The sequence below is a fragment of the Trichosurus vulpecula genome, chromosome 1, assembly GCF_011100635.1.
Source record: "Trichosurus vulpecula isolate mTriVul1 chromosome 1, mTriVul1.pri, whole genome shotgun sequence".
Classification (NCBI taxonomy): Eukaryota; Metazoa; Chordata; class Mammalia; order Diprotodontia; family Phalangeridae; genus Trichosurus; species Trichosurus vulpecula.
In genome coordinates this window covers 170,153,314-170,181,063 of record NC_050573.1, presented here as the reverse complement: position 1 = coordinate 170,181,063, position 27,750 = coordinate 170,153,314, and positions in this window count along the sequence as shown.

Genomic DNA, 27,750 nt, shown 5'->3' with positions numbered 1-27,750 from the left:
GTTGTTGTTGAGTCATTCTGACTCTTTATGACCCCATTCGGGGTTTTCCTGGCAGAGATACTGGAGTGGTTTGCCATTTCCTTTTCTAGTTCATTTTACAGATGAGGAAACTGAGGCAAACAAAGTTAGGTGACTTGCCCGGGGTCACACAGCTGGTAAGTATCCGAGGCCAGATTTGAATTCACCAAGAGGAGTCTTCTTAAGTCCAGACCTGGCATTCTATCCACTTTGCCACCTACCTGGTTTAGTCCGTCATTAATTCTTGCCTGTATTATTGTAATGGTCTCCTAATTGGTTTCCCTGCCTCAAGTCTCTTACCTGCTCCAATCCCCAGCCTCTACACAGCTGCTAAAGTGATTTTCCCAAAGCTCAGTTAAATCTAACCGTATCACCCTACAACTCACTAAACTCCAGTGGGTCCCTATTACCTCGAGGATCAAAAGTAAGATCTTATGTTTGGCAATTAAGGCTCTTCATAACCTGGCCCCATCCTACTTTTCCTGGCAAACTGGTGGTCTTCTTCCTCACATGGAATTTTCCCACCCCCTGGTGTCTGTGTCTTTGCACTGGCTATCTTCCACACCTGGAATGTGCCTCTCACTTCTTGGAATCCATGGTTTCCTTCAAGACTTAACCCAAGTCAACTTCTGCAAGAGGCATTTCCTGGTCCCCACCGCTGCTACTGCCTTCCCTTCTCAGGTCACCTACTCATTTGTCTTTGTATCGCCAATACCTAGCATAATGGTTGGCACATAATAGGGGCTAAAGAAATGCCTGTTGATTAGTTGGACAAGTCATTTCTCATCCCTAGACTTCAATTTACTCATTTGTAAAATTAAGGGAGTGGGAGCTGATGATTTCTAGGATTGCTTCAGCACTGATACTACATACCTTTGGGATTAATAACAGTAAAATTAGAAAAGTGTTCCAAAAAAAGGACTTAAAAAATCTTTAACCTCAACATTTTAGCACACTTCATGAGAAAAGATAACTTTTAGATGATTCAGAATAGAAAATAGAAGGGGAAAAAATCTGTCTACAACATCTCCAAGAACGTTGCTGAATTTTAAATTTAAATTTTAAATTACTTTATTAAAGATTCTTACTACCTCAGAAGAGCTTTGAGAATTCTTCAGTTTCCCAGAATAACAAAGTCAACAGTCAACAAACATTTATTAAGAGCCTACTATGTACCAGGTACTATGCTAAGCATCAACGGTAGAAATTTTTTTAAAAAGACTGTTCCAGCCCCTCCAAGGAGCTCCCACTATAAGAGGGGAAGAGAACACATAAAAGAAAGTTGAAAAGGGGAACGGGGAGATACCTGGCATGCTGGAGAAGTCAGACAAATCCTGAAGTGGTGTAGCCACATGAGAAACGAGGAGGTGTTTCAGCTGAGCTCACCCTTTACATGGAGGTTTTGGACTTCAGTTAGAGGGTCCACAGGCACTGATGACGTGGAATGCCCGGGCAACATGTTGGGAATCTGCAATAAACAAGGCCTGTCACTCTATCTTAAATTCCCCATGATTTCCTTGGTGCTCTGCAGTAAGCTTATGGGGACTAACATCTCTTTACATTCACTTTTCCTGAATGGAGTATTTGGACCTGGGGAATAGCTGCTAGAGAGCTCCAATTATGAAAATAATGACTCGGTGATAAAAGCAGTAAATTTCCTCTATTCTTATAAAAAATGGCATAAAGACAAAGAAAAAACATAGAAATAGCCATATTTCATCCAAAGTGAAAAAGCTTTATCACTGTATATTTTTACATTTTTCATGCAGAACCGTATTTTGAATACAATGAATTGTTTATACTTTTACATTTTAAACATAACCCTTCATTGACTCAGCAAACTGGGGTCTCTACAAGAGAGGTCATCTAAACTGAGGTTACATTTTTCTCCCTGCATCCAAAATATTCCAGGCCCCAACAAGATATCTGTAATACAACCAATCTATATTAATGTTATCTATAATGAGTGTGTCACAATGCAAAGCTCCTCTTGACAAGCTATCTAAAATACTTACAAAACACAATACATGTATGCATTGTAACTCTATGTATAAGAAGAAGAAAACATAACCCTCTTAATAATAAGTAAATATAATAGCAAGAAAGGAAGAAAATAAGCATATACTAAGTGCCTACTTATATGCCAGGCACTGTGCTGAGCACTTCGCAAATATTGTCTCAGTTGATTATCACAACAACCCTGGGAGGTAGGTGATATTATTTTCCCCATTTCAGAGTTGAGGAAACTGAGGCAAATTGAGGTTAAGTGGCAAATAGAGGTGGTGATTTGCCCAGAGGCAGCTAGGTGGCAGAGTGAATAGAGTGAAGTATGTGGAGTCAGGAAGACCTGAGTTCAAATCCAACCTCAGACACTTATTAGCTGTGTGACCCTAGACAAGTCACTTAACTCTGTTTGCTTCAGGTTCCTCATCTGTCAGGTGAGCTGGAGAAGGAAATGGCAAACCACTCCAGTATCTTTGCCAAGAAAACCCTCAAATGGCGTCATTAAGAATCTGAAATGCCTAAACGACAAAATTTTGTATGTCCTTGTTATCTCCCCCATTAAATTATAATATCATTGCACACTGGAATTATTTCATTCTTTGTGCTCGTATCCCTAGTACCTACTATAGTGCCTTCCACATAGTAAGCATTTAAATACTTTAAATTAAAAAATTAAATTTAAATTAAATTTTTAAAAACCTATAGATTAAATTCTTTAAATACTTATACAGTAAACTAGGATAAATGAGTAACCATTTCTCCTGTAACATCATAATTTATATGATTCTAGGTCTACTGACCTTAATGCACGTAAGCCTCAAATTATGGCTGATTTTCATTCTCTCTGAACTTTATGAGGTTTCTATAAATGAAATTTGGGGCAGAAAAGGCACTGCCCCTTCCCTCAGTCCTCCCCCTTTCTCTGAACTGGGATCCTTCTCAGTCCTAGGAAAAGTTACTGGGTTCTACACACAGTGTTTGCTTTGCTCAAAGACACACCTTTTAGATGAGTATTCTAAGCGGATCAGAAAGGGAGCTGGGTTCCTCATTCTTGAGTAGCCATTTCCATGCCACAGTTTCCTTTGGAGCATTTTAACAGTGATTTTATGTTAAGGTGGTGGTTTGTTTTAGTATCTAGCTTTCTTTTTATCTACAAAATGAATAGCTTGATTTCTTGTAAAAGTGTGCCTTTGTGCTATATCATTTTCTGATTTTTTATTCAGCAGAGATTATCTCATGTTCAAGCTTTTCTATATGTTTATCAAGTTTATTTTGCTTCTTCAAATCTCTCCAATATTCCCTGAACACCAGTTTTTTCATCAAAATTGTCATTTTGCTGAATGTTGCAATTTTGTTATTGCAATTTTTGATAACAAATTCATGTATCGTACTGTCAGGCAATGGTTTTCCTGTTGAGTGTGCCTGAGACATGTCAACCTCCAGAGGTCATTCTCAGAAAGACAAACGGAATTAGGTTGTCTGCGTGTTTATTTCTCTCAAAGTGGGCAGGCATACATGCATGCACATGGAGCTGCAGCTGGAACTGAGCTCAATTGCATGCTGTTGGATCTGTCTGCCTCAAGTCTCTCCCCTTCAATCCATTCTCCATTCAACCACTAAAGTAATTTTTTTTTAAGTGCATATCTGACCGTGTTATCCCCGTACTCAATAAACTCCAGTGGCTCTCTGATGTCTCCAGGATCAAATACAAAAGGCTCTGTCTGACATTCAAAGCCTTTCATAACCTAGCCCCCTCCTAGTTTTCTAGTTGTTGGAATTACTTCCAGTTGTTTGCACTTTTACGCTTTACTCACCATCATGTACTCTTCGATCCAGTGATCCAGCCTTCTGGCTGTTCCATGAACAAGACTCTCAACCTCTCATCTCTGGCTGTCCCCCTGTGCCTGGAATACTCTCCTTCCTCTGATCCAACTACTGACCTCCCTGGCTTCCTTTAAGTCCCAACTAAAATCCACTTTCTACAGAAAACCTTTCCTAACCCTTCTTACTTCCAATGCTGTCCTCTGTTAATTATTTCTTATTTATCCTGTATAAAGCTTGCTTTGTATATATTTGTTTGCATGTTTTTCCCCAATTAGATTGCAAGCTGCTTGAGAAAAGGGATCCTTTTTTTTGTATCCCCAGTGCTTAGCACAGTGCCTGGCACATAGTAGTCGCTTAATAAATGTTTGTTGATTGATTGACTAGATGGCTATAAATGTCTGTGAGATCCACTTGAGCCCCTCATTACCCTAAGAAGGCTGCAAACCTGGACTGGCCAATCAGAGAGGACAATTTGAACCCTCCTGGACTGACATACCAACAGTGCTTTGTGATGCTCTCTGAGTGAACCTGAAAATCCTCTTGCTATGTCAACAACCACAAGGCCAACGAAACTTGGGTGTTTTGTATTCAAATATTATTTAACATGATAAGGTCATTCTTACTGTTTTCAGGGCCTGGATAATCTCTATCCATCTTTGTTTCTTGATGTTGATTCATTGAAGTTAAATTTCTCACACAACAATTCTGCATTCTTATTTCAGGTTTACATGTGGTGAAAAACTCAACATCCTGTGTTTTGGCATAAGTCTGTCGGAGACAAATTTATTATCTAAATCTAAGCATCTCTGATTGGAGAGAGATTCAAAGGGACATATGAGGGAGATATGTTCTGCTTTTGAAAATCTCTGATTCAAGCCATTTTCTACTTTAAATTTATAGGGTTTAAGGATAAGAAGCATGATTCTTCAGTTAAGATTAAACAAGAGTACAAAATTTAGATGACAGTTTTTGATTTACATAAAAAAAGAAAAGTGGTAACAATTTCCAGTGAACTCCTGAAAAATTATTTAGCTAAACCTACTACATCAGGCCAAGGTGGAGAAAAAAGAGGTACAGCTCTTAATTGTAGTCATCAAAAGGCCTCCTGCTCTAGGCTAATCACCCCCCTAATTCGATCTTCTGGGAGAAGGAGTTCCTTTCTGAACTTTAATTAAGCTTCTCTTTAGAGATAGGTTAGGCCACTAATAAGAAGGCTAAAAAGGATTTTAGACTGAGATACATTCCTTGGAATAGGATTAAGAACTGACAAAATACTTTTAATTTAGATGAGTCCTATGTGACTTCAGACCAAAATAAAATTTCTTGATAAAGAGTAAAAGGGGGCAGGAGGGCCTTAGCATGCTTCCACACTCATGTAAAGAAAGTCATTCTTTGCCTCATTTCTTACCTAGCCTCAATCACTGAATAGGTGTTGCCTCAGTCAAACTGAGACCTGAGAAAGACCTTAGCTTAAAAAGACAAGGTTTCCCATTGCATTTGGGGCCATCTCTAGTGGTCCTGATCTAGATCTTGCCACTGGGCCCAGATGGCTCCGGAGGAGAAGGGGAGGCTGGCGACTTTGCAGTCTTCTCTCACTTAAATCTAATTCACTTGCAAGTCATGGAATCACCTTCCTGACGTCCTAGTCCTCTTCGAGAATAAAGGACAAACAACAACCATACTCATGTGTTCCTAAAGGACACAGGTGGAGTAGCAGCTAGCATTTATATCGCTCTTTTAAGGTTTACAAAGCATTATATGTATGTGTATAGATATAAATATAGAGATGTGGGTATAGATATAGATACAGATGTAGGTATAGATATAGACATATTCTTACTAGTTCTGTGACCCAAGGCAAATTACTTAACCTTTCAGTCTCAGTTTCTCTACCTATAAAATAGGGATAACAATAGCATCTATCTTACAGGCTGTGAGACTTAAATAATACTTATAAAGTGCTTTGCAATCCTGAAAGTGATATTTACGTAAATCCTAGTTATTATTATTAGGCAAGGCCCATAGTGCCACTATAGTTATTGCAAATGCTCTGGATATGTAATTTCAGGTTTTCTTGCCCTCAGAGACTTCACAAATTGAAAAGCAGGTCCTCTGACACCTCCCACTAAATTATATATTTTGTCTAGCTCAGATGCGTGCCAGTCTTTTAATAATTTTCTAGCCTACTCAGTCTAACCTCTACCGATCCTTCCCTAAGAGGACAGGGATCTTGTCCTGAGAAGATTCCTAGCATGGGCCAATAATAATTTTGTGGTGTAGGAAAACTATATTTGGTACTACCTCTGTGTGAAGCATCTTTCTTTAATTTCAGCTGGCCTCTAAGTTTTTCCACTGGCAAACCTCTGCACATGAAAGCTTCCAATTTTTTAATTAACTCCTCCTTCGCAGAGGGTGGTTTAGAGGTTAATTTCCAGGTGACGTTGTCTGCTGTCACTGTATCAAGAATTTTTGAATAACTGTGTCTGTTAATTCACAAAATACTGACTGAATGGTTTCCTCTGATTTTACTTTGTCAATTACCGTGTCACATTCTTCCAACTCCTTTTTTTAGCTCTTTTTAACAAGTTTATAATGTCCTTATTCTTATTCTCAGGAACTACTAATATTGAGACCTTTGTGTGTCAACACCCATCACCTCACAATACTTATTATAGATGTAGGCTTCCATTTTTTCAAGTAGTTGTTACATAAAACTGTATTTAGCAAGACATTGCACATTCATAAACAGTGAAACAATAATTACGGGTAATTAATATATCTCAAATAGAACACTAGCATATACACATTAATGCCATGACTCATCGGCAGCACTGTTAGGCACTTTACACTTATGATTCTACGAATTTCAGTGGATTGTTAATGAAAGAAAAAATACCTCTGTGAAAGGAAAAACATTATTCTAAAATCCCAGACTACCACACCAACTCTCACCCTTTGCTACATTTTATTGTCTCACTTTCCTATTAATTATCTTCCCAGGTGTTGAGACAATTAAAGGAATGTTTGATATGTTGGGCACTGAGGGGCAAAATAATTTGCCCAGGATCACAGCAGAAAAGGCAGGTGAGAGAAGAGGGCAAGAGTCTCCCATAGAGGGGTAGAAGGGGGGAGCCCATTGGGAGCAATCAGGCTATACTTTGTTGAGGTAAAATGCAAAATACTTAATAAGTAGCCCATTGCAAAGAAACTGCAAATGTTCTATGATTTTTAAAAAATGGCTTTTCTGGGTGGAAATAAAACTATTTGTTCCACACCTGATTTATATTTGCATTCTGGTCTGGGTACCTAAGTTTCATTTCCAGCAGCCCCGCTGGGGAAGATGCTTTCATCTAGAGCCAAAGATAGAATTGTTCCTCAGGAATCTATCTGACTCATAGTAGAATGGTGGAACTGACACACTGGCTCCTGAGAGCTGATGGTTAAATTTTCGGTGTGAGCCCTGGAAATCTGTAAGGGCTACAATCGGGGCTTTATTCTGATAATTGTTTAGGTTTAAGAAAAGTGATAGAGAAAACATTAATAATGCATATCCACCTTAAAAGTGTCCTATACATTTTTTGTTAAACATTTATGAGCAAACCAAAGCACGAGCTTTACCAGTTGCAGAGGTAAGCAACCCCAGAGCCAAAATCCTGAGCAAAACGTGGGAGAAGGTAAAGGATAGGAATTGATGACTGCAGCCACTATGGCCTCAGCACTGGTACCTGGCCAGCTGTTGAACTAGACAAAAAAAACCCTTTGTTAGATCCTACTATCCCCTTAAATTATTACCTGTATAATATATACTCCCTTTCTCAGCCAAACTCCTAGAAAATTCTGTCTACACTCAAAGCCTCCATTTTTTTTCTCCTTTTAGTCAATCTTGCTGTCCTCTGCAATCTGGCTTCTGACATCACTGAACTCAAACTGCTCTCTCTGAAGTTATCAATGTTCTCTTTTAATCTTACTGTTTTATTCTGAACTTTAACTCCAAAAATTAAGAATATTTCCATGTATACAGCATAATGCAAAAAGAGGATTGCAAAAGAGAGGGGGAAGGGAATAAGCATTTATATAGTGCCTGCTGTGTGCTTTACAAATAATATCTCATTTGATCTTCACAAAACCCTGTGAGGTTAATGATATAAAACTATGAATCTTCATTTCATACTGCTTGCTTAAAAAAAAGCACATAATGAATTCTACATGCTGCTTTCTTTTTTAATAGAATTTTATTGTTCCCCAATTATATGTAAAGACAATTTTTAGCATTCATTTTTACAAGATTTTTGAGTTTCAAATTTTTCTCCCTTCCTCTCCCCCCTCCCATATTCTTAAAAGGGTAAGCAGTTTGATATAGGTTATATACCACATGCTGCTTTCAAAACTGTCCTGTGTAGGGGGTGGAGCCCAGATGGCCACATGAAAACAGCATTTTACTGGAGGTCTCTCTCAAGTTCTGTCAGATACCTCTAAAAAAGTGAATCTGAGCAGATTTGAGAGAGTTAGAAGCCACTAGTAGACTGAGTGGGGCAAATTTCCAAGCCAGGAGAGTCTGCAAAGTCAACAGGATGAATCTGGAGGCTAAGAGAGCACCCAGTGTGAGAGCTGCACCAGACCACACAAAAGGAGAAGCAGCTGCAGAAATCATCCAGCCATCCAGGCTGGGAGAAAACTGGGCATACGAAACTGGCGGAGATCCCCAGGCCTCCCAGTATAGAATAGGAGTCTGTTGAAGGGAGAGGAGGCAGCAGTGCAGCACCTACAATCACGAGACATCTACTCCTGAGGCTTGCAGCCCAAAGGTTTGAAACTCACCTTCTTGAACTTCCAGGAGACATAATGGCCAGGTAGACGCCTCTCATCCCTCCCTCTCTCCCTGACCAAGAAAATACCTCAGGAAAAACCCTGGAATAGAGGAGCCAGAAATGGGGCTTCAGTAGCCAAACAGTAGGAGTTCCTGAGTCCCAGAAAGGTGGAGCCAGCAAGGGTCAACACCAGGAACCCAGACGTGCCTTTGCACAGCCAGGGGAAGTGGCAGACACCAGAACAGACAACAGCTGAGACCACCGGTGCTGGAGGGCAGCCCCAGGGGAAGAGACTTCTGACCAGAGGCCACAGCACACAAAGCCAGTAACTAGGCTCACAATTCCCAGAACAAGAAACCTGGGACAGAACTTTCTGAGCCCCAAAAGCAGAAATCCACCTTAAAGCCAGGGAAAATCTAACCAACATGAAGAAGAACATGAAAAAACTGAGGATCATTGATTCTTTTTATGGAAGATCAAAATACCAATATGAAAGAGGGCAACATTGACACTATACCCACATCTGATACCTCAAAAGGAAATGTGAACTGGTCTCAAGCCCAAAAAACATTCCTGGAAGAGCTAAAGGAGGATTTTAAAAGACAAATTAGGGAGATAAAAGAAAAAATGGGGAAAAAAATCACCGATGAGAACAAATTTTTAAAAAGTAAAATCGGCTAAATGGCTAAGGAGATTCAGAATCTAGTTGGAAAAAAATGACACCCTGAAAGGTAAAATCAACCATTTGGAAAAGGAGACTCAAAAGCAAAATGAAGACAGCAATTCATTAGAAATTAGAATTGAGCAAGTGGAAGCTAATGACTCTATGAGGCACCATGAAGTAGTCAAAACAAAATGTAAAGAATGAAAAAATAGAAGAAAACGTGAAAAATGTGAAAAACAACTGACCTGGAAAATAGATCCAGGAGAGACAATTTAAGATTTATTGGTCTACTGGAAAGCCACGATGAATAAAAAAGCCTGGACAGTATCTTCCAAGAAATCATTAAAGATAACTGTTCTGAGGTCATAGAACCAGAGGGTAAAATAGTCATCAAAAGAATCCACTGATCATTCCCTGAAAGAGATCCCAAATTGAAAACTCCAAGAAACATTATAGCCAAATTTCAGAATTATCTAGTCAGGGAGAAAATACTGCAAGCAGCCAAAAAGAAACAATGCAAATATCGTGGAACTACAGTCAGGATCACGCAGGATCTTTCAGTTTCTACATTACATGACAACAGAAATTGGAATGTGATGTTCTGAAAGGCAAAGGAGCTTGGACTTCAACCAAGGATTAACTACCCAGCAAAATTGAGCACAATTTTTCAGACAAGGAGATGGACATTCAATGAAATAAGGGAATTCCAGACCTTCCTGATAAAAAGGCCAGAGCTCAATGGAAAATTTGATCTTCAAATACAAAACTCAAGAGAGGCATAGAAAGGTAAACAGGGGGGAAACTCCCCCCCCCCACAAACCTTGTTAATCAAAAAGGGCAAATTGTTTACATCCTTATATAGGATTATATTGTTTTATATATGATATATATATATATATATATACACATACACATACATATGTCAATCTTGAGAATAGTACAGTTATTATGACAATTGAAAGGGATACACATAGACTATGGATGTCAGTATAAAATAACTGACATAATGATAAAAAAACATAATTAAAAGATGTAAAGGGAGGATTCCAGGAGAAGAGGTAAGGGGGTAGTAGAAAAGGGTAAATTACATCACATAAAAAGGCACAAAAACATATTATAGTAGAGAGAAAGAAGAGGATAAGGGTAGTATGTGAGCTTTACTCTCATCAGATTTGGTTCAAGAAGAGAATAACATACTCTGATAAGTGCAGAAATCAAACTTTTCCTACAGGCAGTAGGAGGAGAAAGGGGAAAGAAAAGGCAGGGTGGTCAGAAGGGAGAGAAGAAGTAGCAAGGGGAAAAGGGTAAGATAAGGGAGGGGAATCAACAGGGAGGGTAAATTGAGGAAGGCGGTGGTCAAAAGCAAAACTCTTTTGAGGATTGGAAGGGAAAAGGGAGAAATAAAAGCATAAATGGGGAAGGGGGAATAGGATGGAGAAAAAGACACAGCTTGTAATCATAACTGTGAATGTGAATGGGATGAACTCTCCCATAAAATGGAAGTGGATAGCAGAATGGATTAAAAACCATAATCCTACAATATGTTGTTTACAAGAAATACATTTGAAACAGGGGGATACACACAGGGTAAAAGTAAAAGGCTGGAGTAGAATATATTGTGCTTCAGCTAAAGTAAAAAAAAGCATGAGTAGCAATCCTAATCTCAGACAAAGCAAAAGCAAAGACAGATCTAATTAAAAGAGATAAGGAAGGACACTATATCCTGCTAAAAGGCATCATAAACAATGAAGCAATATCATTATTTAACATATATGCACCAAGTGGTATAGCATGCAAATTCTTAGAAGAGAAGTTGAGGGAGTTACAGGAAGAGATAGACAGCAAAACCATACTAGTGGGGGACTTCAACCTCCCCCTCTCTGAACTTCATAAATCTAACCTCAAAATAAACAAGAAAGGAGTTAAGGAGGTGAATAGAATTTTAGAACAGGCAGATATGATAGACCTCAGGAGAAAATTAAATGGAGATAAAAAGGAATATACTTTTTCTCAGTGGTACATGGCACATACTCAAAAACTGACCATGTACTAGGGCATAAAAACCTTACAATCTAGTGCAGAAAGGCAGAAATAGTCAATGCATCCTTCTCAGATCATGACACAATAAAAATTTTTTGTAATAAAGGACCATGGAAAGATATACTAAATATTAATTGGAAACTAAATAAACTAATCCTAAAGAATGAGTGGGCCAAAGAACAAATCATAGAAACAATTAATAACTTCATTCAAGAGAATGACAATAAAGAGACAACATACCAAAACTTATGGGATGCAGCAAAAGCAGTTCTTAGGGGAAGTTTTATATCTCTAAATGCTTACATGAATAAAATAGATAAAAAATGAGATCAATGAAATGGGCATGCAACTGAAAAAGCTAGGAGAACAAATTGAAAATCCCCAATTAGATACCAAATTAGAAATACTGAAAATCAAAGGAGAGATTAATAAAATTGAAATAAAGAAAACTATTGAACTAATAAATAAAACTAAGAGCTGGTTTTATGAAAAAAAAAACAATAAAATTAATAAACCCTTGGTCAATTTCATTAAAAAAAAAAAAGAAAGAAGAAAACCAAATTGCCAGTATCCAAAATGAAAAGGGTGAATTCACCTCCAATGAAGAGGAAATTAAAACAATAATTAGGAATTATTTTGCCCAACTGTATGCCCATAAATTTGATAACCTTAGGGAAATGGGTGAATATTTACAAAAATACAAATTGCCCAGGTTAACAGAAGACAAAATAAATTACCTAAATAACCCCATCTTAGAAAAAAAAATTGAGCAAGCCATCAATGAACTCCCTAGGAAAAAATCTCCAGGCCAGACAGTTTTACATGTGAATTCTATCAAACATTTAAAGGACAATTAATTCCCATACTTTATAGACTATTTGGGAAAATAGGTGAAGAAAGAGTTCTACCAAATTCTGTTTATGACACAAATATGGTACTAATACCTAAACCAGGAAGAGTCAAAACAGAGAAAGAAAATTATAGACCAATTTCCCTAATGAATATTGATGCAGAAATTTTAAATAAAATATTAGCAAAAAGATTGCAGTGACTTATCAGGAGAATAATACACTACGACCAGGTAGGATTTATTCCAGGAATGCAAAGCTAGTTCAGTATTAGGAAAACTATCAGCATAATTTATCATATCAATAACAAAGCTAGCAGAAGCCATATGATTATCTCAATAGATGCAGAAGAAGCTTTTGACAGAATACAACACCCATTCCCATTAAAAACACTAGAAAGCATAGGAATAAATGGAATCTTCCTTAAAGTTATAAATAGCATCTACCTAAAACCATCAGCAAGGCTTATATGTAATGGGGATAAGCTAGATGCATTCCCAATAAGATCCGGGGTGAAACAAGGATGTCTGTTATCACACCTATTATTCAATTTGGTACTAAAAAATGTTAGCTTTAGCATTGAGTAGAAAAAGAAATTTAAGGAATTAGAATAGGCAAAGAAGAAACTAAATTATCACTTTTCGCAGATGATATGATGATTTACTTAGGGAATCCTAGAGAATTAAGTAAAAAACTACTTGAAATAATAAAAAACTTTAGTAAAGTTGCAGGATATAAAATGAACCCATGTAAATCCTCAGCATTCCTATATTACTAAAAAAAAGCTCAACAGCAAGAGATAGAAAAAGTGATTTCATTTAAAGTTACTGTAGACACTGTAAAATATTTGGGAGTCTTCCTGCCAAGATAAACCCAGGGCCTATATGAACACAATTATGAAACATTTTTCACACAAATAAAGTCAGATCTAATGAAATGGAATAACATCAGTTGCTCGTGGTTAGGCCGAGCTAATATAATAAAAATGACAATTTTACCTAAATTAATTTATCTATTTAGTGCCATACCAATCAAACTACCAAAAAATTATTTTACAGAGCTGGATAAAATAACAACAAAATTCATCTGGAAGAACAAAAAGTCCAGAATATCAAGAGAATTAATGAAAAGAAATGCTAGGGAAGGTGGCCAAATATCAAACTGTACTATAAAGCAGCAGTCATCAAAACTACCTGGTACTGGCCAAGAAACAGAGTTGTAGATCAGTGGAATAGGTTAGGTACAAAAGATGCAGAAGTCAATGACTATAGCAATCTACTGTTTGATAAACTCAAAGAATCCAGCTTTTGGGCTAAGAATTCACAATTCCACAAAAACTGCTGGGAAAACTGGAAAATGGTATGGCAGAAACTGGACATAGACCAATATTGTACACTGTATACCAAAATAAAGTCAAAATGGGTTTATGATTTAGGAATAAAGGCTGATACTATAAGCAATTTGGGAGAGCAAGGAATAGTTTACCTATCAGATCTATGGGAAAGGGAAGAATTCATGGCCCAACAAGAGATAGAGAGCATTACAAAGTGCAAAATGGATAATTTTGATTATGTTAAACTGAAAAGTTTTTGTACAAACAAAGTCAATGCAACAAAGATTAGGAGGGAAGCAGAAAATTGGGAGAAAACCTTTACAACCAGTGTCTCTGATCAAGGCCTCATATCTAAAATATACAGGGAACTGAGCCAAATTTATAGGAATAAAAGCCATTCACCAATTGAGAAATGGTCAAAGGATATGAACAGTTTTCAGAGGAAGAAATTAAAGATAACTATAGGCATATGAAAAAATGCTCTAAATCACTATTGATTAGAGAAATGTAAATCAAAACAACTCTTAGGTACTACATCTCTCCTGTCAGATTGGCTAACCTGACAAAGCAGGAAAATGATAAATGCTGCAGAGAATGTGGGAAAATTGGAACATTAATACATTGTTGATGGAGTTGTAAACAGATCCAGCTATTTTGGAGAGCAATTTGGAACTATGCCCAAAGGGCTATAAAAATGTGCATAGCCTTTGACCCATCAATACCACTCCTAGGGCTATATCCTGAAGAGATCACCCAAGTGGGAAAGGGACCTGTATGTACAAAAATATTCATAGCAGCTCTTTTTGTGCTAGCAAAGAATTGGAAATCAAGGGGATGCCCATCAAGTGGGGAATGGCTGAACAAGTTGTAGTATATGAAGGTAATGGAATACTATTGTGCTATAAGAAATGAGGAAGATATGGACTTCATGGTAACCTGGAAAGACCTACATGATTTGATGCTGAGTGAGAGGACTTCAGGGCCGGTGCTCTACTCACTGCACCACCCAGCTGCTCCTACATTTAATTTATTTACACAATAGTCAAGTTGTAAAGAAGAATTATGACCAATGGAATGAACCAACCAAAAAAGAAGAGGGGAAAAAAAAGAGAACGAATAGTTTGCCTCAATCTGCATTCAGACTCCACAGTTCTTTCTCTGGATTTAGATAGCTTTTTCCCTCACGAGTCCTCTGGAGCTGTCTTTGAGCCTTGTATTGCTGAGAAGAACCAAGTCTATCAAAGTTAGTCATCACAGAATCAATATGTCTGTGGGTGTGTACAGTGTTCTCCTGGTGCTGCTCCTCTGCCTCAGAACTGTGTTGTAAACTAAAAATAAAAAATCTAATTTAAAAAAATTAAATTAAATTAAAAAGAAATACAAAAAAAAACCTGTCCTGTGTATCTATGCTTCCTCCTGAACTTCTGTTTCCTTCTGTGTAGTTTAAAATTTATTTCAATGGCTCTCTCTTTTTTTTTTGGCATTGCTATAACAAAGCAATGATTTAATTAAACCACTGTCTTCCCAATCCTCCAAACTTTAATTTAAAAATTGACAGAAATATTTTTTAAAAAAAAAACCTTTGTGGCAAGGATAGTCAAGCAAAATGAATCCACCCAGTGGCCATGACCCAAAAATATATGTCTTTTTCTGTACCTAAGTATATTGTTATCTCTGTCAGAAGGTATTACTTTCATCATAGGTCTTCTGGTAGCATAATTGGTCATTGCATTGGTCAGAGTTTTTAAGTCTTTCAAAGTTGTTTTTTTTTCTCCTTACAATGCTGTTGTCCTTGTATAATTTGTCTTCCTGGTTCTGCCCACTCCACTCTGAGTCAATTAATACAATCCATGATTCTCTGAAATCACTTCTTTAATTATATTTTTTACTGTTCAATATTACAAACCACAATTTGTAGCCATTCCCCAATTGATAGGCATCTCCCTTAGATTCTTTTCTTTCCCTTCCCTTTCCTTCTTCCTTTCTCCTCTTTTTATTTCTCTTTTTGGATCAGGAAATTTGTTTTCCCTGTGGCTATTCCCAACTCAGTATTATCCTCTTACTTAGCCCTCACCTCCACCCCTTTCCCAGCTTGTTTTCTGTTGAGTTCTTTGTATTTCTTACACCAAACTCTGTGGGTATGTGTTCAACTCCTTTTTATCCATTTCAGATAAGAGTGAAGTCCATCTGTTGGCTGCTCCCCAGACCCTTCCTCCACCTCCATATATTCTTCTCACATTCCTCTATTATGAAAAATGTAAGTTCCACTTACTTCCTCTTCCTTTCTATAATACTGTATTCCTCCTTTTACCCTCCCTTCTCTTTCCCTTCTTAAAGGCCTCAGAATAGAACCAATCTAACCCCAAATCCTAAGTTGTATTTTTCTCTTGCTTAACTCCCCCAATATCCTTTGAAGTCATTAAGGTACTGAAGAACACATTTCTTCTCCCCCATTAGAATGCTAATACTTTAACATCATACCTCTCCTTCTAATTGCTCCCTTTCTATATTTCTCTTTTCTCATGTATTTGGATTTCAGAGTTCCTTCTCAGTTCTGGTCTTGGCATCAAAAAATCTGTGAAAGTTTTTCATTCCATTAAAAATCCATTTCCCCCCTGTAAAATGAAACTCAGCTTTGCAGGTTAAGTAATTCTTGGTGGTTAATCTCTATATTTTGCCTGTAAGAACATTGCCTTGGTGCAGTGGATAAAGCACCTGGACTGGAGTCAGGAAGACTCATCTTCTTGAGTTCAAATCCAGCTTCAGACACTTACTAGCTGTGTGATCCTGGACAAATCACTTAACCCTGTTTGCCCCAGGTTCCTCATCAAAAAGAGGAGTTGGAGAAGGAAACGGCAAACCACTCCAATATCTCTGCCAAGAAAACCCCAAATGGGGTCACAAAGAATTGGACACAGCTAAAAAACAACTGAATTGAAAATAGCACCAACAAATTACAAGATCTCCTCTGGTTTTTAGAAGGAAGGCAATAAGCATTTATTAAGCAACTCTTATGTCCTAGGCATTGTTCTAGGCTCTTTACAAATATTATTTCACTTGATTACAAATATTATTTCATGTGAAGGAAGTGCTATTACTATCTCATTGTATAGTAGAGGAACCAAGGCAGATAGAAGTTAAGTAACTTGCCCAGGGACACGTACCTAGTAATTGACTGAGGTGAGATTTGAACTCCAGTCTCCCTGGCTCCATCACGTTTTGTGTGATCTTAGCTGTAGTCCCTTGCTGCTTGAACTCCTTTCTGGATGCCTGCAGTGTTTTTCTTTGTTGTAGGAGCTCTATTATTTATTATTATCATTATTATTTTAGCTATGACATTCCTGGGACTTTTCCTTTTGTGTTATTTTTAGGAGGTGACTCATGGATTCCATCTTCACTTTGCCCTCTGGTTGAAATAGATTTGGGCAGTTTTCATTTACTATTTCTTGAAATATGGTGTCCCGGCTTTTTTCTTTAAATCATGGTTTTCAGAAAGTCCGATGATTCTTTTTTATCTCTTTAAGTCCACTTTTTGAAAAAGAATTCAGTTCTGAATTCTCTCCCTCCCCTTCTCACTGAGAAAGCAAGAAAAACAAAATTCATCCAAACATATATAGTCAAGCCAAATAAATCCCTGCATTAGTCATGTCCAAAAAAAGACAACTTCAATCTATACCCTGAGTCCGTCATTTCTCTACGTGCAGGTGGATATCATGTTTTATCATGAGTCCTCTGGAGTCCGGTGATTCTCAAATTATCCGTCCTTAGTCTGTTTTTCAGGTCAGCTGTTTTTGAGGTTGTAGATGATTGTAAATCTTACCTTGGATCCCGTGGGTTTTTGTGCTGACCTCCCCCTCCTAAGGTGAAGCTCTTCGGATCTTTGAGATTCATAGCACTAGATTTTCAGGGCCCTCTCTGTCATGGTACTATGTTAGTCACTGACAGTGCCTGAGGCTTCCAAAGTCCCCATCCTGGAGTTTTCTGATGATCCTGGGGCTTTCTAATCTCCTTATATCTTTCTCAATAGGGTCCTCTGTTCTTGTTGCCTTTGGATGCTCAGTCCTACAGGCTATTCCTGTCTCCAGCAAGATGCTGGTTGTACTGGGAGACTGGGTTTGTTTGTCTGTGTTGCTGCTGGCTTTGCCTGAGGTCCCCTTTCCTACTCCCCACGTGCTTCTAGTTTACTCATTATGTAGCTCAGTGGTGGAAGAATCATTTGTACTAGCTTTTAACTGGATTTTTAAAATCATTATTTGGACCACTGCGAATTTCAAGTTTTTGACAGAGTAGGTATGTTGGATAAGTGTGGTCTGCCTTGAATCAGGGAGCTATCTTGGCCAGAAGTCCCAATGAACTCATCATTGCTAAATCTGGATGACCTTGTATCGGCCCCAATCCTTTTGGACCTATCTGCTGCATTTGAAACTGACTACTCTTTCTTCCTGAATATTCTCTCCAATCTGGGTTTTTGTGATACCACTCTCTTCTGATTCTCCTCCTGTCTATCTGACCAAAATTTCCTGGCTCATAGGGCATGTGTATCATGCCCTCTAAATGTGGGTATTTCCCCAGGCCCTGTCCTAAACTCTCTCCTTTTCTCTTCCTAGACTCTTTTTGTGAGCACATCAGCTTCCATAGGTTTATTTCTCAGTCTCTATGTAGATAACTCTATAGATCTAACCCAATTCTCTCTCTTAAGCTTCAGTCCCATCTCCCCAATCACCTATTAAACATTTCAAACTGGATGTTCTGGAGATGTGTCAAACATATTGTGTCTAAAATTGAACTCACTCTCTTTCCTCTCAAACCCTCCTTTCTTCTAAATGTCCCTTCTTCTGTGGAAAGCACCATCATTTTCCAGTCTTCCTAGTATGTAACCTCAGCATTATCCTAAACTCCCCATTCTTCCTCACTCTTCATATCCAATCACTGGTTAAATCTTGCTATTTCTACCTTCATGCCATCTCTCACGTCTGACTTCTTTTTATTCACACAATGACCACCTTAGAGTGGGCAATCCCAACAGCCTCCTAATTATTCTTCTTGTTTCAAGTCTCTCACCAGTCCAGTCCATTCCCCAAGTAATTTTCTTAAACATAGTTCTGAACACTTGACTACCTTACTCATACTCCAACAACTGCTTAACATCTCTAGGATAAAATAGAAATTCTGCTTAGCTTCTAAAAGCCTTCACAACCTGGCCCCACACCATCTTTTCAGCCTCATTTCACAATATTCTTCCTCCCATGCTCTTCAGTCCAGCCAAACTGACCCTCTCTTTGTTCCTTACACCTAACACTCCATCCACTATCGGCCCCTTTGCCCTAGCCATCTCATATGCCCAGAATACAGTCCTTCCTTAACTCTGCCTTGCAGAAATCTTCTCATCTTTCAAAATGCTGCTCAGGTACCATATTCTATATGATGCCTTTCCTGAACCCTGTCAAACTGCTAGTGCCCTCCTTCCTAGCCTACCTCATGTTTAATTGCTTTGAATGGATTTGTATTACTCTCATGTTTATTTTACCTAATAACTAGCATTTACATGGTTCTTTAAGGTTTATAAAACACTTTATAAATAATTATCTTATTTGATCCTCACAATAACCCTAGGAGGTGGGTACTATTATTATTTTCATCTTACAGATGAGAAAACTGAGATTAAGTGGTTAAAAAAAAGAGTTTACCTAAAAGAGGTTAAGTGACTTGCCCAGAGTCACACAGGTAGTAAGTGTTTGAGGCTAGATTTCAACTTGGGACTTTCTCACTCTAAGTGCAAGCTGCTTGCCTCTCCCCTTCTCTCTCTCTCTTTCTTTCTCTCTCTCTGTTCCTCTCTCTCACTCTCTCAACCTACATATAAATATACATACACATATACATATACACACATGTGTACATATATACATATATATGCCATTTGGAAACATTAGCTCAGAAGTCTGACTACCTTCACTTCTATAAACTGGCTCCAGGCAGCCTTGGAAGGGTAGAGGCAAATGAATTCATTAAGAATTTTGGCAACAGCTACAGTTTTCTCTGCAGGTTGCTAGGTGGTGCCATAGTACACAGAGTGCTGGACCTGGAATCAGGAAGATTCATCTCTCTGAGTTCAAATCTGGCCTCAGACACTTACTACCTGTGTGACCCTGGGCAAGTCACTTAACCCTGTTTGCCTCAGTTTCCTTATCTGTAAAATGAGCTAGAGAAGGAAATGGCAAACCGCTCCAATATCTTTGCCAAGAAAACCCCAAATGGGGTCATGAAGTGTCAGACAAGACTAAAAAATGACTAACAACCCTCTTCCTGCCCCACAGATTAAGTGAATAATTTCCTGATTGTACAACAAACATGGCCCAAACTGAGATAATTATTCTCTTCGCCCATAAACTTGCTCCTCTTTCTAACTCCACCATATCTGTTATTGGCACTAACCAGTCTGCCATGTTTGAAACTTTGCTGCTATCTTTGATTTCCCCTCTCCGTCATCTTTCAAAGCCAATCAGTTATCCAGTCCTGCCATTTCCACAATATCTTTCATCTGCTCCTTCCTCTCCACCTCCAATGCTACCATCCTAGAAGAGGCCCTAATTACTTGGACTAATTCAATTGCCTTTATCAGGCCTCCTCATTCCCACTTTCCCCTGCCAATCCATCCTTTATACTGCTGCCAAACTAATATTTTTTTCTGTTTTCACTTGGTCATGCCACTTCTCTGCCCACAAATTCTCAGTGGTTCCTCCTTAACTACCAAGTAATATTCCAACTTCTTTGTTTAATAATAAAGACTCTACACACTCTGATGCCGCCCTATTTTTTTAGCCTTATATTACTACCCTCCATCCACTCTAAGTTCTAAGCTAGGAGTAGGAAACCTATGGCCTCAAGGCACATGTGGCCTTCTAGGTCCTTAAATGCAGCCTTTTGACAGAACAAATAGGCCCTCAAGTGCAACCCTTTGACTGAATCCAAATAAATTGTTCTATGAAGTTTAGATTCAGTCAAAGGGCCGTATTTGAAGACCTAGAGGGCCACATGTGGCCTCGAGCCAGTTTCTCCACCCCTGTCCTAGGCAAACTGCATTAGTCTCTGCCCCCTGAAACATAGCCTGCTTGTCTTGGCCTCCCTGTCCTATGCCTGGACATCCTTTCCTTCTATTGTAGGAACACATCTATGCTCTCTCAAGGGAAGCTAGTTTTTCCTTAAAAGGTCCTGAAACCATCTTTTAGACTTAACTGGACCAAGAGACCAAGGCTTGAGCCAGTGAGTAGCTTCCTGGTCAGCTAAGAACAAAAGCCAGCACATGAGGATTCAATGGCTCCTTTTTCAGGTCCAGTACACACTTCTAAGAAGCAATCCACTGTGGCAAATTGAGAGGCAGGGACTTTACACCTAAACAGTGCTGTAAGTTTCCTTTTGTTAAATGTTAGATGGTCAATGAGTGTCATTCTAATCTCAAAGCTGAACCACCAGACTAGACTGAATCAGGCCTGGTTCAAAGCCCCTTCTTTGTCTGCTGAATTTATGTTCATCCTTTAAAGCTAAATTCAAATGCTATCTTATTCCTCAAAGTCCTCCATAGTCCCCATTCAGTGAAGAATGAACATTTCCTCCTTCAAACATCACCTAGCACTTTTACATCAATCCAGCGTGACACAGTATGGTAAAGATATGCATACCAGTCTGTAAATTCCTTGAGGGTAGGAAGTATGTCATATAAAGTTTCTATCCTCCCCCCTCACCCAGTGTTTAGCACAATGTTCTATACACAGCATGTGCTTAATAAATGTACATTGTGTTAAATTTAACGATGTTTCCAAAGTACTCAAGAGTACTTAAAAATAGTTTGTTCTCTTAACTTTTTAAAACATCCACCTTTTAAAAATTTGTAGTATCTCTGTACCCAGAGAAAGAATTGATAAATAGAAGCATGCATTGAATGACTTTACATATATAAACATGTTTATGTCTAATGGTAGCCATCTCTGGGGAGTGGGAGGGAAATAAAAAAAGGAAAAAATTTACATTATTACTTTATTATATATTTAAAAGGAATAGCAAGTTGCACATAATAGATTTGCAGTTTCATGTGCAAAAATCATCTTTTAAAAATTATACTATGTTATGGAAATGCTTGTTTTATTCCACAAATTAAAATTTTAATAAATAAAATTTTTTTAAAAATTATAGTATCTATAACTGGAGGTTCAGAGACACTGCCACTTATTAGCTCCATGATCTTATACAGATCAAGCCATTATATCCTTTGTGAAATCCAGCTTCAGACAGTTGCTATCTGGGCAAATCTCTTGCCTCAGTTCCCTCATTTGCAAAATGGGGATAATAATAGTATCTACCTCCCAGGGTTGTTGTGAGGATCAAATCAGTTAATATTTGTAAGGAGCTTTGCAAAACTTAAGGTACTACATAAATGTTAACTATTCATTAAATTGGCGATACTACTTACAGGAGCTGCCTTTAAGGTCTGTTGGAAAGAAAGCTCTTTGCAAATGGTAAAAGACTAAAAATGTGAGCTAGTCCGAAAAAAGCATCATCAACAAAACCACCATTAACAAAAACATCCAGGCTGAATGAATAAAGTCACATTATATTCAGAAAACCAGAATTTTAGAAAAATGAGATGTTACAGATCATCAGGTATGGACCCATTATTTTATAGATGAAGTTACACAGAGATTAAGGGACTTATTCCAGGTTACAAAGCTAAACACTGGCAGAACAAGAACTTTATACAACTCAAGGCTCTTTCCTCTACAATAGCAACTCTTAAAGTGGGCACTACCGACTCCAGGGAATCCCTGAGATCTTTTCAAGGGAGTCCGCAAGGTCACTAGTTTCATTAGAATACTAAGACATTATCTAACTATTAAAATTCTCCTTCCTTTTCCAAATACATGTCAATGTGAGGATGATTTTTCTTTATATACTTCAACCAAAACAATATTTTGCAACAGATTGAATGCAAAAGCAGAAAGGAGAACCCAGATGTCTTCAATTAAGCCAGACATTAAAAGGGATTTGCAAAAATATGTAAAACAATGCCTCTCTTCTCATGATTTTTGTTTTAGAAAATATAATTATTGTCATAAAATATGTTATTTATGTTCACATGGAATGGTTTTTATAACTGTTTTTAAATGAATTTATGAATGTTTTAAAATTTATTAGTTTTAACTTCAAAAAGTAAATATTGATAGATATAGCCCACATAAACAAAAGCTCTTCAATAAATTTTGAGAGTATAAAAACTTCCTGAAACCAAAAAGTTTGAGAGCCATTACTCTATACAGTGCCTCTTTAATATTCTTACATCCTCTCCTACTTTCTTTTTTGTTTGTTTGGCAGAGGTGGTATAGCAGATAAAGCTCTGGGCTTAGAGTCAGGAAGACCTGAGTTCAAATGCAGCCTCAGACACTTACTATATGGCCCTGGGTAAGTCTCTTAACCTCTATCTGCCTCCATGTTCTCAACTGTTACATGGGTGTGATTAGGATACATGAAATAATACAGGGATACCTCATTTTATTGCATTTTTTACAAACTGCAGGTTTGTGACAACACTGCGTCAATCGAGTCCATTGCCACCATTTTTCTAATAGCATGTGTTCACATAGTGTCTCTCTGTCACATTTTGGTCATTCTTGCAATATTTCAGATATTGCATCAGTTACAGTAATTTGTGATAAGGGATCATTTTGGGGCATCGCAAATTTTGCCCATCTAAGATGGCAAACTTAAGTGATAAATGTTGTATGTGTGTTCTGACTGCTCAACCAACCAGCTGTTCTCTCTACCCCCTCCCCCCACCCTTCACCTCCCTCTCCTTGGGCTTCCCAATTCCCTTAGACACAATGATGTTGAAATTAGGCCAATTAATAACTCTGCAATGGTCTCTCTAAGTGTTCAAGTGAAAGGAAGAGTCAATTGATGTCCAAACTTCATTGTTGTCTTATTTTAAGAAGTTGCCAGAGCCATGCCGACCTTTCAGCAACCTGATCAGTCAGCATCCATCAACACTGAGGCAAGACCCTCCACCAGCAAAAAGATTATAACTCCCTGAAGGCTCAGATGATGGTTAGCATTTTTTAGCAATAAGGCATTTTTTAAATTAAGGTGTGTACATTGGGGTTTTTTAGACATAATACTATTGCACACTTAATAGATTACAGTATAGCATAAACATAACTTTTATATGCACTGGGAAACAAAAAAAAATCATGTGACTCACTTTATTGAGATATTTTCTTTATTGCGGTGGTCTGGAACCAAACCCACAATATGTCCTAGATCTGCTATATTTGTGAAGTTCTTAGTGCCTAGCACATAGTAGGTGCTTGTTTCCTTCCATTTCCCTGTCCAGATGCTTGAATTCAGACCCTAATCATTGGAGTAATATTCATGTGCCACATTTGTAAATGCCTCTATACATTTCTATTGCATCTACTCCCCTGATAATAGCATTAAGAAAACACATATTGTTTTCATTATCACTGTGCATATAAACTCAACCACCCTCTGGGCTCTTCATTTTATTTTCCTTAATTGAGTGACTGAGCTATGTCTCTCAAAAGTAAATAAATACATAAATCTCACAAGGAAATCTTGCATGGCACTGGCCCCAAACTCCAATTATTTAGAAACCAGTAATGTGGTTTGTTTGGGGTCTTTTTCTCCCCAAAATGTTTCAGACAAGGAAAGATGATGGTAATATAAATGTGAACTGCCCGTTTGCACACATTTTTAGAATGCTAAGTGACAAGCCGTGATTGAGATTGGAGGTTGTTTTATTTTCCAGGGAGGGAGGGGATAAAAAGTAATTGAATATGTCACTCATCAGAGTTTCCCAGCTAAAATGGTAACTGTCAATCCTCCGGCAATTGAATTGACATTTGAACAGTGACAACTTCAATCCTACTTTAAAGTAAGCTGAGAGCCAGGGTAATTCCATAATTATTTTTTTAATCATTATTGCTTCTGCGGCCTATTAGGGTTTCTTTTTTCCCCTTCCTATCTCCCCTCCCCACTCCTATAATAATGCAGCAGAATACATACTAGTCATATCTCAATTATTTGCCTGTGTTTAAGCTTCCTGCAAATTGCAGCCGTATAGGAAAGCCTGTGAGCCTATGTGCAGGACAGAGCCCACTCACCCACTTCCACCATTCAAGTTTCATTGTTGAACGAATGTCCCACAAGAGACAAGCTGGAAAGAACCTTTTCCATCTCTACCTTATTTCCTCCTCTCTCCTGCTTGTCCTGCAGCAGTAGGATTTATCACAGCACACAAAGTGGCCTCTACAGCCTATTTTAAACCTTAAAATTCCTGACACACTAGTGTAGCACATTCTTTCCTGTCCTCTCCATCCATTAGGAGGAGCAGATGCAGCCACAACCCCATGTTTCAGCAATGGATTTCTAGAAGACCTACAAAATACATCTGCTTGTTGTCTTCTCAGGCCTGGCATTGGCCTGTCGGCCTCTGGTGAGTCCCTATGAGTCAGAGAAAGCAAACGTGAGGCAATAAATATACCACAAGATGATACCAAACTTAAAAGTGCAAAGCTTTGCCTGCTGTTGGGCATTTGCCACTCACTGGGGATCAGGTTTTGGACCCTCACCAAGCTCTTCCCAGGTCTCTGGCCACTTCTTGAATTCTCTAATTCTAGCCCACCTTTCCGAAGGAATTTTTCTTTTCTTCTTTTTTTAAAAATGTGACTGTGCATGGAATGGATGTACTCCCTTGGTGTCTGCCACTTCCCAGTTCAGGGTTGCTGGAATGCAGAGCATGTAAAAGGTTGGACTCAGGGCTGGAGTTAGGAATTTTTAAAGTTAATAGGCCCTGGCAGCAATTTATGGGGCACCTGCAAATAGAAGCAATTGGGACAGGGTGAGCTTTCATACAAGGCCGCTGTCCTATGCAGTATCATTGTTATGGAGGGCCTTCTTGTTACAACTGTCTAAAGGCTTGAGAAGGGGGTAGCAGGGGAAATGACCATATGACACCTTTCCTCCTCATTCTCCTCACCAGAACAGTCAGTCTTGGAAAAGGAGGAAGTCATACATAGATCAATCTGAAAACGGAACGAGGAGGTTGCTTTCTGTTGTTAAGAGACTGGGATCTTCAAGAATTCAAAATTAATCTGTACCTAGTAGTTCACCTTACTTCTAGTTACCTTCAAATCTGTCCTAAAGCCTCTAGTGCACAGAGTGGTATCTCCACCCTTCAGCCAGCCTGAAGAGAAGCTTAGACAGGCTCTACTGAGAACACCAGAAGGATGAAGGGAAAGAATCAAGAACACACAGAAAACTAGTGCTTAGCATGGTGCCTGGCACATAGTAGCTGCTTAATAAATGCCTAATGACTTGGCATAGCCCTTCTGCTCACCCCTCTAGGTCTTTGCTCTCTCTTCTGACTGTCATAGGAGCAGCTGGCAGCAGTAAGCATCTGTCTTCTCCTTCAGCTCTTTGCAGAATTCCCTTCTCACACATGAAAGGACAAATGGCATCTCTTTCTTCTCTCTCACCTTGGTTCAGAGCTGGGATCCTTTTAAGGTCTCTTGTCTAGGCCCAATAGGGAACAGGTAAGGTCACCTAATTTTAACTGATTTATAGAGATAATTGTGTCTGTGTCCTTAGGGTTATTGTTAAGATTTAAATTCTCAATGGTTAGAAATATTTTTCGTTGGATTTATATGCTTGAGCAAGAGATAGAACTGAGTTAGAAATTTCTTAGAAAACTCTCATTAAACATCTCTGTCACTTTCTTTTGTGTAAAATGGACTGTGTTTATTAGGCAAGATTCGGCCAGCTCTCTCTCCTGTCATGCTCTGCATAAAGATCCTGAGAGTTATTAGCTAAGAAAGTGGGGTCACTTATGCCTTCAGATCACTTCCTGGATCAGGGTTACTAAAACGTGTCTCCTAAAATAAGCACCTGAAGGGAGGCAAAGTCCCCAGATGGCTCAGTATGGTAATGGTCTCTATTTGGAAGACTTGTCCAAAACAGGCTGGGTTAAATACTCATGATTCCAGGTCACAAGGCAGAGTTTCCAGGGTGACAGGCCACTGTTGGTTGCATCTTCAGCAGGAAAATTGCCAATGGGGCAGATAATCTCAAGAGCAACCAGGCATATGACCAATGGCCTTCTGGATTAGTCCAACCCTAGGGAAGAATCATTCCATAAGGTTATAATGAGATGTAGTACACAACATGTCTAGAACTGAATTCCTCATCTTTCCCCTTAGTGTGGGCCCAGACTAAATTAGGCTCAGTACAACTGCTTCAAAATTTAAAATCCATTTAAAAGCCACTTTACCATTTAAGAATTAAAAGAACAGACTTTATAAGGATACACAGTTAAAATACTCCTCTGCTTGCCCTATAGAGTCAACCATTCCCTGCTCCTCCCAGACCCTCCCCAGCCTAAGCCTTCCAGCATCATGAAAACAAACTCAAGAAACAATGCTTTCTTAAGGGGCCAACCTAGATTACTTGCATTTAGAGCTATGATTTATGCTGCTGGATCTTGGCATCCATGGAAGGGGTCCATGGATACTTATTCAGTGAGTCCATGACCTTGAGTGGGAAAAATCACATTTTTATTTCAAGATAATCGATTTCCTTTGAAATCCTATGGTTTTTTTTTTGTGCATTTAAAAACATTACTCAGAGAAGAGGCCCATAAGTTATATATGATTGTGAAAGAGGCAAAGAAGGCTAAGAAGCTTTGGGCTAGAGCTACTGCCTAGTGTAAGAAGTATTCATTGGCTAAGACTTTCACTGACAAAGAATAGCCAGGGAGGTGGGGAAAAGCAAAACTGGGGAAAGGAGTCCTGGGGTGACCAAAAGTCCTGGTCCAGGAGTGTGCTGGTAAAGGTTTACCAATGGGGTGGGGGTAAGGGGGAAATGTAACCACAACAAGTTTTTAAATTTAATCTATATTATTAAAACTTTCTCCATCACTTTCTTAATCAACAAAAGCAATCAAGACCTGATTTGTAGTTCGCTGACTTCCCAGGTATAAATATATGCTCACACTGAACATTTAACAATTGGCTCCATCTGAGCTGGCTTCAGCATACTTCTGCCAGGCCCCACCTGGGGTTATTCTTCCCCTACAGCAACAACAACATTTGTTAGCTACATAAAATCGATATAGCACCCATAACACTCTCATGATTGTTCTTCTTGTCT